General features: G+C 40.2%; 1 protein-coding gene across 1 annotated transcript in view; it reads right to left on the bottom strand.

Moving 5' to 3' along the window:
- CSMD2 (CUB and Sushi multiple domains 2) overlaps positions 1-13,504 on the bottom strand; it is a 643,348-nt gene that overhangs the window by 476,607 nt on the left and 153,237 nt on the right. The window lies entirely within an intron of this gene.

Genomic DNA, 13,504 nt, shown 5'->3' on the forward strand with positions numbered 1-13,504 from the left:
AATTTCCCAAGGCTCTGGTGGACAATTCTTCCAAGGCTTCAGTTGTCTCCTAGCTGAGATGGACAGAATTACTCCAAAATGGTGTCTCTCTGTTTGCCAATCCAAGGGAGCTCCTTGGTTTATTGAGAAAATCCAGGAGAGAAGAGGTAAAATAGATGCCTCAAAGTAGAGCACTGCTAGCAGAAAATGAGACAGAAAGCTTACTGAACATGGGTTAGAGCTCATGTCTGAACGTATACTATGGCGATAAAAGTAGCGAAACATCAATATCTTTTTCGTAACTATTGCATCCATAGATTGCTGCTGAATGGCTATGTTTCAGGGGACCTGGACCTACTTAAATTGCAGGACCACTGTGAGGAACACCCTTGGCACTAGGAGGATAAAAATGCCTGGATCCACTTGGGTTCCAGCTGGACAACTTGTAGAGATGACTGAGTCATCAGCTTGTAATGAAACCTAAGTGGAATGAGTTTGAGCTAATTACTCCTGAGGAAATCGGGTAGGATTTTCTGTGATACCTACTCAGCCACTGTCAGCCCTTCGGGGTTTACCAGATCAAGAAACAAGACTCCATAGGAAGGTTAGAACTCTGCTTTATCAAGGTAGGCTATAATGACTGAATCTTGCAAGCTGGTTTACATATTTCCCTCGGGGTCATCTCGCTGATTCTCTACATCCACCTACAATCTGGGTCCCAGCCCTCCCTGGCTGCTGAAAGCCTCCAGAGAGGTAACAATAAGTTGAATGCATTCTTGGGTGAGAGAATAGTGCCATCTGCCTTGAAGGAAACAGTCATGTATCCCTTCTTCAAGAAACCATTATTTAACCTAACGATACTGGATAATTATCAACCAGTCTGCAATGTCTCCTTCTGGGGAAGAGTTGTAGAGAAGGTAGTGAGGCTGCAGTTTGCAGAATCCTGGAGGAACCTGTTTATCTGGACCCTTTTCAGTTGGACTTTAGGCCTGTGTACTGCTTAGATCACATTTGTGGATAACCTTTGTCAAGATCGGGATAGGAGAGTGTAACCAGCCTAGTATTTTTTGACCTATCAGTAGCTTTCAACATCCTCCTATACATGTCCAAGCACTGAACAGGTGGCGGGGGGGATATGGCAGTAGTTTTCCTCCTCCCTGAGGAGGAGGTGGGGAGAAGTTGATTCCAAGGCCTCTTGTGTTATGGGGTACCACAGGGATAAGCACTTTATCTAATCCTGTTCAATACCTACATAAAATCTTTGGGGGAAGTTACTGTATCTGTTGACCCCAGGTCTAGGTATCAGCTTAACATCAAGATCCAGGAGAGGTCTGTCTTCATTCAGAAAGTGCCAGCAGCAGGGGCCTCAGAAGTGGACCTTCTGAGGCTTTCCAACTACTACCCCCCTTTTTACGAACAGCATTCCATCACCACCCCTGCTGGTTTTCAGAAAGGCCATTAAAACCTACTTTTTTCAGCAAGCCTTAGGGACTGCAAGGCCTTTTTTGCAATTTGTGGGTTGGTTGAAACAATTATGGTATTGATCTCGGGTGTGAATTGTATTACAACATTGTGTTATTGTTATTTGTGTACCATATAAACTTAGTTATGAAAGGAGGGTATATAAGCCACAAAGTCAGTATTGATGGGAGCACAGTATAAACCCAGCAAGTAAACAAACTAAGTACACCAAATCTCATAAGAATTTGGCATTCTGACAATATTTATGTGATTTCTGTTATTATAATTGTATGAAAATTCTGCTTGCTGTTTGATGTGCCGGTGAATGAACTGGAGCCCATGGGCACCATGTTGATGACTCCTGCACTACTGAATTGTTGACACATTCAAGTCAACATCCAGCCATTCTCAGTGCAGCTTAAGAAGAAACATAAGGAAATAAGTCACAAAAAGAGTACCATGGTTAAGAACAGAGGCCATAGAGTACAACAGTATGGCAGTAAGAATATAGTGAATGGTCTCTTACTGAATGAAATCACTGGACCTAGAGGTTCCATGGTCTCTACAGCAACATACAGTGTTGTTGATGGATACCGGTTCCCAGCAATCCTTGCCGCTGTTCTGTAATGGTATGTAGGAATGACCTTGGGAGACAGGAGGAAGAGGCACAGCCTAAACCATGGTCAGATAAATGAAATCTGAGTCCAAAGGAGGGAAAGGGGTGGAGAAAACATCTGAGAAGGGACCCTTCTTAGTTTTCAGGAGAATAAAATAAGGGAGGGGAGAGGTACTTTCAGACTTGCAAGATTCTGTTACTATAACCTTACAATAAAGGTAGTGTTAGTACTCATGCTTGGTACTTCTTGTCTGGACTGACATGTTCCTACTGACTAAGGCTACTGAAGTATGTTTCAAAAACATCTACATAACCACAGGTTACTCATGCTCAAGGGCACATCCATCAGTCCTCATCTCACGCATTTCTCCATCTCATATATTAATAGAAATCAAGGTCATCTATCAGATTAACATTACATTCAGATGACTTGACCAACCAAATCTCTGCAGAATTCCAGATGTATTTCCCAGACTTATGTGGAAATGCCAAGGATTAAACCTCTGGTATGCTATAACACTTCTTTTGAATTATGTGATTAATTATTGAGCTGATAATTTGATCTAAAATATTTTTATACCAAATTTGGAGGAGGGGGGGAAAGTGGACCCAATATTCCCTAAACCCTTGTGTGATCTTCAATACCCCATGCATTTTCCTACTACCACTCAGAAAGATGTATTGCTTGCAATATATCAAGTTGGAAATACTGACCTTGTTTGGAAGGAGCATGGCTATACTGCTGCCTGCTTTCTGGCTGAAGGAGACTTCAGTGAATGGTACCATCCTTTCTCTTAATAAGAACTAGAAGAGATGTGTGTGGGTCTGTCACATCCAGGCTACCACACACAGACTAGTGTTTAACTTTTGCATTTGCATTCTTTCAAAATCCCAAGCAATAGAGTTGTGATTGGTAGCAATAGCCAGCAGCCTATTCAGTCTAAGGAATGGATGATTGGAAGGGAGAAAGCTTTATCTCACTAACTTAAATAGCCCTAGCTTGTCTTCTGACTTTATGGTTAAGCTAAAAAGTGAATGCAAAATCTTTGCAAAAGCCATAAAGACAACGTAAGTACCTGCTACCCAATTTTCAGTTGCAGTGGGATCTATATGCTAAAATGCTGTTTCCTCTAATCTCCTAAATACTATTTTTCAGTCTGCTCTTATTGCTGTTAGCAGATCTGCAATTTTATCTTGGCTTGAGATTGCTACAAAAAATGTAGTCTTGAGTTCTCCCCCTTCCCAATCATATTAGTAATGTGCATAAGTTATTTATGTAACTGATTTATACTCAGCCTTTCTACTAACAAGTGACAACCAATCTGATATAGTTGCACTGTATTTTCCCCTGCCCTACCCCCACTTCTCGAATACAGTGTCATACAGTGGTCCAAAGAGAACTCAGTGCAGATATGCTGCTATTGTCAACAGCGATGTGCCGCAGGTAATTTGTCATTCTGTTCCTCCTTTCAAACCAGAGAACCAAAGATGCAACCCCTTCAGAGTGAAGAGAGAAAAGGGCTTTGAATTGAGCACTGCTCTAAGATTTTGCATCTATGAGTCACCACAGCCAAGAATCTGTCCAGTCTTTAAGTGAATACGCCACCATGCTGAAAAGTGAATATCCCAATAGAGTCTCATTAGCCCCAGCATGATGGTGTTCCATCCGGGAATCAAGATGATTAAAGTCCATAGGGGGTTCATTCATCCTAGAGCGTACAATTGGATATGCCAAAAAGGTGAGCTGAGCACTGTCAGTGATGAATCATAGTTATATGGGAAGGAAATGAGAGTTTGGCCGGGAAACATCCCACCCATGATGTTGCTAGAAGGAAAAGCACTTGATGAGCCATCAGACCAAGTTTTATGTATTTATGTATTTATTTGATTTCTCCAGCCGCCCATCTCAACAACTGACTCTAGGCATTGTACAAACATAAAAATCATAAAGCAATACAAAATAAACAATTCACCAAATAAAGAATTGCCATAGATGTTAATATAGCCAAGAAATGGGGCCCCAGGCCTGGGCACATAGCCAGGTCTTCATGGCCTATGGCAGGCCAGCTGGGTTGGGGACATCCTGATTTCTGGAGGGAGAGTGTTCCAGAGGGCAGGCACTATGGCAGAGAAGGCATGCCTCCTAGACCCCACCAGCCAGCATTCCTTGGCTGACAGGACCCGTAACATGCCTAACCAGCTGGTCCAGATTGGATGGGTAGAACAACAGGGAAAAGATGGTCCCTCAGGTAACCCAGTCCCAAGCCATGAAGAGCTTTAAAGGTGACAACCAGCACCGTGAATTGCACCCAGAAGCACACCAGCAACCAATGCCACTCATGTAGCAGTGGTGTTACATGTGACAAATACCTGACACTGTTTACTACCTGTGCAGCCGCATTCTGCACCAACTGAAGCTTCTGAATGCTCTTCAAGGGCAGCCCCATGTAGAGAACATTGCAGTAACCCAGACAAGAGGTCATGAGGGCATGAGTGACTGCCACCAGGCTGTCTGTCTGTCTGTCTGTCTGTCTGTCTAGTCCCTTGGTTCTCCATTCTGAGAGACATGTGCACTTGTGCCACTGAGCTATATGTGGCCTGAGATTTGCAGTCCTCAGGACCTTCCAGAACTGTGCCAAAATTTGGGAGCAATTGACCTTTTTCTTTTTCCTTTGAGCAATAAAACAAGTAACACAGAAAATTCTGAGAGACCCAACACATGCATTTTCTATTTTAAAACTTCAAAACCTAAAAATAAAGAAGTTTCAAAATTTCCTCCTGCCCTCTCCAGTGACACTGCATTATCACAGTTAGACCCCTTCCCTCCCATGGCTCTTAGAGGATGAGAATAAGGAAGGGTCAAATACTGGTTCCCTGTCAGAAACTGGCCAAGGACCACGCTGAGTCAGTATCTTCCAACTCTGGTTCTTTATTGCTTTCAGCATATAGACAGCATCTTGCCAGACTAAAGCTACTCTGACTGACCTAAACTCAAATAACCTGGGAGACTCACCCTCTGGACTGTGAATCCTCTTATCTCTCTGGAATGCACCCCCCGCTTTCCTGAGAACTAGCGGCAGCACCAGAATCCACCGCATCACCCTCTCCTTCAGGAACACATTCCATCACATTCCCAGACCTAATGGGGAAAAAATGGCTATCCACTGCTCAATAAGACGACTGCTCCTTCTTCTGGAAGAAAACATTCAAGCAATTATCGGAGTCCTTCTTGTTGACGGCTTGAGTTATTTATTTATTTATTTATTTAATTTATTTAGGGGGTTCATGTTCTGCCTTTCCACTACTCAACGCAGCTAACAAGTTAAAACATGATTAAAGGTAGAATCAAGGCACTTTAGAAAAACGACTATGGAAACCAACCCCCCCCAAAATCAGTGTTACTTCATACATTGCCATCATCAGGTAAAATCCCATTTATATGACAGAAAATGTAAAAATGCTTTCAACCTGAGCTTGACTCCTGGAGACTTACATAGGCATATTCATGCAGTACTGAAGTGATTAGTCATGAGAGAGAGAGACAGACAGACAGACAGACAGACAGACAGACAGACTGAGATTTTACTTCCCAATCTAGTGTGCAGTCCTCAACCTCCCATGGTACTATCCGAGTACTAACTGGGACCTATCCCAAGCAGTTACCTAGAAAATCTTCCTTCACATTCTCACCAGACCTATCCTTGAGGATGATGAAAGACTTTCCTGAGTATTTGGACCAACCAAGCAAAACCTTCCACAGCAGCACAAATCCACTTTCCCACTGTGCTAATCTGGACACATTGGCAGAGCACATGTGGCCAAGCAGCTAGAAATGTGAGTCATAACACTCCCAGCCTTTAGTTAACAGTTCTTGGTCAACAATTACCATCAATGACAGCAATAACAATTATAAGTGCAATTCCAATTTCTGTGTTGGTGAATGTCTGTTATGTTCATAGGGATTTGGGGAATCAACCACTCACATGTTATGCACCAATCCAAAAATGGGGGAATTTGCAATGGATGGAGAAATTACTCTTTATTTTTTAGGACAGTTCAGAATAGCTTCATTACCTAATAGGCACTAAGCAATACAGACATCAGTTAAAAGAATATGCTTATAAAATAATACGAGAGAGGGAAAATCCTTTAGTACTACACAACTATTAAAAATGCAAACTCTTATAGCTATGGAATGTTAATAGCTTAATAGAACAAAACTGTCTGTGTTGTTGTCACATAAAACAGAATGCCAATCTACCCTCTGTAGGAAAGAAACTCCCTAAACAAGGTGCCATTGCAAAAAAGACCAGTCTCAATTCTGCAACAAGTTCTAATATGTCTCAAGTTCCCAGCAAATTTGACTCTCTTGACTTGATTACAGCCATCAACGAAGATTGAAAAATCTTAGTTTCTATCACTCCACTTCTTCTACTTCAGGATTCTACCGAAGTTCTCCCTCCCACTAAAACAAAACATCCCAACATTTGAATATTCTGTAAATAAGTTTATAGTAACCACCTCAAATTCATCGTGCATGGAGACCTTTAAAAACAACCTTCTCTGACCTGGAGCCCTCCAGATATACTGGACCAATTTCCTGACTTTCTAGCCAGTACAATTGTGCTAACTGGGAATTGAAATTTAAAACACCTGCAGGGCACCAGGCCAGGGAAGGCTACTTTAAACAATGGATTGGATACACATTCTCATACTGGAATCCATCCACAATGAATTTCAGAAGTCCTTCCAAAGGCAGGAGACTTGCCACAACTTTTTCCAACATAAGATTACTTTTTTAATTTATTTTTTCACCTTGTCAGACACTTTTTTATTGGGGGAAGGGAATATTTCTGTATTTATCTCAGCATTCTTTTAAAGCTGCGTTTTGCTGATATGCCCCTGCATATTGCTAGAACTGCATAAAATACTGATGCATAGCAATTGCAGTATTTTATCAAAAGTACTGTACATCCTGAATGTACAAGAAAGAGTATTTTCTTAACAAAACCTAAACAGGAAAATATCAACCCACCAGTACCACTTTGGAAACATCACTGGGCAGGCTGGAACCCTAAATCTCAAATAAAAAGAACTTTGGGGACATTTCGGCATTTAACTCATTTGGCTGAGACATACCATATACACTCTGTGTTCAGACTACACGTTGTTCCTTCTGTGCTTTTCCCAATAGGAACCCAACGTTTGTTTTAAATATTGTTTTGAGCTAGCAAATCTCTGTTCCCTCAATTGAACTTCTGAAAAGGTGTATAAAAGTTTGCAGCCTGTCTAGAGCCGATGGGCTCATATAGAATCTTTGTGACATATTCCGGGCACTCTTGCAGATAGTTCCTACGGTCTGGAGTTTGCTCATTGACAAAATAGTTATCAAGTGTAATAAATCACAAAAGTTACTTACCAGAAACCTACCTAGTAAGGTTTATTCTTTCCATCCTTTCTTTCCCCCTACATCAGTCGACATATCATTTCCCACGCTCCCCAGGGTGAGCAGACACATTTCCAAGCAAAACACTTGCTGTATCCATCCACTGTGTTTATTTTCTAAGAACACCTAGGGGGCTATTGTGAGGTCCAGAAGCATTCTTCAAAATAAAGATGGCACAAGAGTTTGATGATTTATTTTGCAGCATGACTGAATCCAACTTATTTTAATTAAGAGAATCTTTAGAAAATAAAGGCATGTAAGGAAGAAAGCCCAGTGCACAGCAAAAGGAAATGTCGTGGGCATATATCTGCCCTCAGTCACCACGTTCCCTACTCATATTGCTATGTCAATTCATTTTTGGTGAATCGTTCATCTCTTATTTCTTCCTCCTGCTCTCCATCCAACAGAGTGGACTGGGACCATTTAGGCAAGTTCACAAGAATCCAAAAACTCAAGAATCTCTTAGATACGAAACTATCATTTGTATGGAAGCTAAGTTCTGTGTTGCCACAATAAAAATGAGGCAACAGGTGCTTCAAGTCTGAACACTGTTGTTTTTTCCTTTTTAATTATGTTTTAATGTAATTTATTGATCATTGTCCCCCCCCACAAGTCCTGCTGTGCTGCCTTATTGTGTGTGTGTGTGGAGGGGGGGCATTCCTGGGAGTGATGAGTGAAGAATGTCGGGAGTGTGTGCCCAGAGTGTATGCCCTTATTAGGGTCACCCAAGGTGGGAAGGTCATCCCAGCTGCCCAGCGAAAGCAAGCAAGCAGCAGTGATATAGGAAGATGCTGGAGGTGGGTGATCACTTTAGTTACAGTGGCAAAAGTATCAAATCATACTGCATGGGAGAAGACAACGGTAAACCTCTCCTATGTACAATATGCATAGAAAATATAAAATGATTGATGATGTAGTGCCAGATGATGGGCCTTGCATCAGATGGCATTTAACATGCTACTGAGGAAGAGCTGAAGATCTTTCAGAGTACTAATGGTGTTTATTACATGGCTGGATTAAAGCCTTTGGGATGCCTAGTTGCTGATGTTGGCATACAGGAAAAGAAAATCCAAAGCTGCAAAGACAGAATTAGAGTGGGAACATGAATATGGGAAAGATGAAATGAAACAACTACCAATTGACATCTTAGCCATCAGTGAATTGAGCTGGACCAGGATTGGACACGTTCATTCAGAAGATCACACTGTTTATTACTCAGGACATGAAAAGCAAAGAAGGAAGGGCATTGCTTTTATAGTTAGGAAGAGTATAGCAAGAACTGTACATGGCTACAATACAATAAATGACTTAATAATATCAGTTATACCCTTTAATGTGATGATCATCTAAGTGTATGCTCCAACCACTGATAAAACTCTCGGGAAGGAACTTAAAATTTTTCATAGAGTGGTCAGAAGAAACAAGAAGCAGTATTACAACATCTGTAAAGACATTGATGGTGAAAACAAGAAAAAACTTCCCAAAGATCTCTGAACTCAGAAGGTGGTTCCAACTTCTAACTGATATGCTAAAGGATGCCAATGGGCAGATAGCAACCAATTTAAAGGAGATGAAACAAAGATGGAAGAAGTATAGTGAAGGTGAAGTTAGATCAGCACTCCGGTCATTACCAAGTTGGAAGGCTACAGGAACTAATGGAATACCCACTGAAATATGTCAAACAACAGAAGAAAAATCAGTAAATGTTCTAATCAAGCTACACCAGCAAAGCTGGAGAATGACCAACAGATTGGAAGAGGTCCATCTACACTCCAATGCCATAAAAAGGGGACTTAATAGAACATGCACATTATTATTCAGTATCCTTAATTACACGTGCTAGCAAATAATGCTTAGGACATCAATGCAGATTAGAGCCCTACATGGAAAAGGAGATACCAGGTGTTCAAGCTGGCTTTAGAAAAGGTTGAGTAATACGAGACATTATTGCTGATGCATGTTGGATAAAGGGGAAATCCAAAGAACAGAAGTCAGTATGTGCTTCACTGATTATAGAAAGTCATTCAGTTGTGTTGAACATGTCAAGCTATGGTATCTGCTAAGAAAAATGGGAATCCTGGAATATCTCCTTGTCCTCAGGTGAAACGTATATATAGGTCAGGAAGCCACAGTATGGAGAGAGCATAGTGAAACAGACTGGCTCCGGGTTGGCAAAGGAATGAGACAAGGCTGTATACAGTCCCCATATTTAATCTTTCTTCTGAACTTTCTTCTGAAAACAAAGCAATTGTTCAGATGCTGTTCCAGCATTACAGTATATGCAGAAAAGTTTGATCCTAGAAAGCAAGCAAGCAAGCAAGCAAGCTTGCTTGATCAATATTGACCTTATTGATCTCCTGTAGTGCATTCTTGGCAGGATTTTGTAATTGTAATATAAGTGTATTGATTAGTCAGTTGACCATATCAAAAAGTTGGGCATCAGCCACAATAAAATATAGTACCAAAAAACAGATAAAATGCAATAGGATAAGATAAAATATACTAAAGTATATATCAGGGGAGATGGGCGGTAATATAAATTTAATAAATAAATAAAGTGAGATAAAATATGATAAAATACAGTAGGGTAAAAAAAGAGATAAAAGAGTAAGATAGAAGTGTAAAATATAATAAAACAGGTAATAAAATACAAAAACAATGTATCTTTAGATGAATTCATCACCTTTACATGCCACCCCAATGTGTTCTATAAATTGCATTCTCAGTTGGACAGACCTAACTATAAATTAAACAGTTCTATTGACCACATATGTATTTGTGCCCTGAAGGAAGTAACATAGTCATTTGTTACAGTCCCAATATGTGGTTCTGTCAAGTAGTGTCTGGAGGTACTGAGCCCTTGCTGGGGCATATAGTTGGCAGTTAAATAGGACATGTATGCAATGTGTTCCACTTTGGATGCTCCACAAACACATGTTCTCTCAAGGTAAGGCACTTGATGGAATCATCCATATTTGATCATAGAATCTAGCTGCTCAAATCATTCTTGGCAGGAGATTTGGTTATGTTCCAAGGTCTACATACTGTATGACAATTAACAGCACTTTAACATCTTGCTGTAAATCTTGTAAGAACCCTGTGAGTGAGCTACGTCAGAGCCATTACCTGCATAGTTAATAATCTGGTGCCCCCATATAAACAACAAAGTGTCCTAAACAGGCATCCCCCAGAGGCTGCATTTTTTGTATGTCTTTGCCGCAATACGATGTCATAACTATTCTTCTGAAACCCATCCCCATGCTGCAGGTGGAAAGCCTGAAATTTAAATTTATTTAAATGAGTTCAGAAGAAAGATTAAATTGAAGTACTTCAGTTTATGAGTTCATTGATGAGTTTGTAGCAGAAGACAGATTAAACTGAAGCCCTTATAGATTTGTAGCTCAACTTCCTCAACATTGTTTTATAATGCTGTTGAGATTTTCGAACTGTAATTCCTTTATTGCTGGCCACAGTGGCCAGAATTTATGCAAGCAACATTACAAAATATTTGAAGCTACTTTTCAAAATATTGAAACTACTTTTGCCAAACCAGTTCTAAGCAAGGCCTCATATTTCTGACTAAATTCTTAGGCATGGAAGCCAGCAGGGTGTCTTTGCATCAATCATTCTCTCTCAGCCCTAGACCAGGAAGTCAAAACTTCCTAAAAGAAGTCAGTGGCAAACCATTTCTGAAATATTGCCAAGAAAACTTCATGAAGTCACTAAGAGTTAAGATTGACTCAAGGGCATCATACATGCTGTACATACATAAAGTGGACCAGTGAGAAGGGCAGATTGTGCCCTTGGTACAGTTACCACAAAGGCACCTTGTGGTCTTAAGAATGCAAGCCTAAACTCAGGGAAAGGGGAGATCGCATAAATACCTTTTAAATCCTAAAAGACTCAAGCCATTAAGAAACAAGTAATATTTTTTTTCAATCTGCTCTTTAGAAGTTGAACAATTTAAGGCATTAAAACGGATGCAGCTGGTTGCAGCTCATTTGTTGTTTAAACACATTTAAAAACATTAAGGAGGTTCTTGACAATCTGAAGCCTAATAGGCTCTCTTTTCAGCTAATCTATCAGCAGCCCAAGTGGTCTTTTAATGGAGGGAGGACATCTGTCCAGCAGTGGTTAGCAATCTGTCTTTAGCTGGCCAGCAAGAGAATTTTCATCTAACAGCTCCATTCCCGAAAAAGTGTGCAGTCATCAGGCTATAGGACCTGCTTTGAGATAGATAGATAGATAGATAGATAGATAGATAGATAGATAGATAGGGAATGATTGCTTCAGGAAATTCCAAATGAATCTTTTGTAGATATGTGGTTTAAACAAATGACTCAAAAGATAAGTCAGATTGGCATTGATCCTGATTATTTATTTTCCAGGGGTATGTCACCAGCATTTCATTGTATCAAACAAAGATTATGGGATAATTCAGTACAGGAAGTAATGGCCAAAGCCGAAGTATTGTGTTCAGCTGTAACTTTTGGCATTAATTACAGATATATTTTTCAACTCTCTAAATATTTGGATAGCTTATACTTAAGTAAATACAGAACAGCTTTCTCAAAAGCCAGATTAAATGTATTGCCATCAAACACACTGAATGGTAGATTTCAAAATATTCCCATCTCTCAAAGATGTTGTCCCTGTAATGATCCTGATCCTGAAACAGTGGATCATATTTTATTGTATCGTGAATTTTATAAGAGTCTTTGGCAGGAAGTTATCTGGCTTATTTTAAAATCTAAACCAGGAAGGGATACTTCTGAGGATGTAAAAATTTTACTTGCAGATGAAAATCCTGAGATCACAATGGCGACAACCAGATTTTTAACTATGGCTATAAAAACAAGATTTTTAGTAACAAATCAATGAGTTGGGCTTTTAAGTGTATCATGTAATATTCATTAAATATTTATCTGTTAAATTGTTGTATTTAATGTCAAGTTTCAATTATATTTGTAACTTGTTTTCAGGCCTATTGGCTGTAAAATAAAGGTTGATTGATTATAATCTATCTATCTATCCATCTATCTATCTATCACCACTCGTCTCAAGAAGTGACTTTGGGTGGTGAATAAGATTAAAAATAAAAATAAAACAATTACAAAAATTAAAACACATAGCCACTGAGAGAAATAAACAATCATTAATCATCAACATAACCAGGAGATAGGATCTTTCACCCACTTGGGGCCCAGGCCCAGGCTCAGAACCAGTCTTTAGGGCCTTGTGAAAAGCCAGAAGGATTTTTGTTAACAGAGGCACCATCTACCAACCAGAGTTTACCACCAGAGCCAGTTCTAAAATGCTACTTCAGGAGTCAGAATGTCAGCCTTACCCAGGTAGACAAGACAGGAAACATGGCCAGATAAGCTAATTCTACTTCACTTTAAAGCTATATTAGCAGAATCTTGCAAGTCTGAAAGTACAAATCTCCTACTGTAACCTTTACAGCCCAAGAAGTTAGAAAGAATCTATCATCCTTTCCCTACTATCTTTGCAGAAGAGTTTATGTAAGCAGTGTCTAGTGTTAAATCTGTCTGAATTCCAGTGCAACACATGTGAATGATGCAGAAGGTCTTCCAAGATGATCATGATCACAATTGACCTTATTTATTTATTTATTTGATTTCTATAGCCGCCCATCTCAGCGAGTGACTCTGGGCGCCTTACAACAATAAAACTATAAAACAGTTAAAACAATTACAAAACAGTTAAAATATAAAATAAATACAAAATCAATATACATGCGTGAGCAATGCATGGATATTAATACAGCCAAGAGACGGGACCATCCACACGCTTGAGGCCCCAGGCCCAGGCACAAAGCCAGGTCTTCACGGCCTTATGAAAGGCCAACAGGGTCAGGGACGTCCTAATTTCTGGAGGGAGGATGTTCCAGAGGGCAGGCGCTACGGAGGAGAAGGCACGCCTTCTAGTTCCCGCCAACCGACACTCCCTGGCTGACGGGACCCGCAACATACCCAACCTAC

This window comes from Candoia aspera, chromosome 10 (genome assembly GCF_035149785.1).
Source record: "Candoia aspera isolate rCanAsp1 chromosome 10, rCanAsp1.hap2, whole genome shotgun sequence".
Classification (NCBI taxonomy): Eukaryota; Metazoa; Chordata; class Lepidosauria; order Squamata; family Boidae; genus Candoia; species Candoia aspera.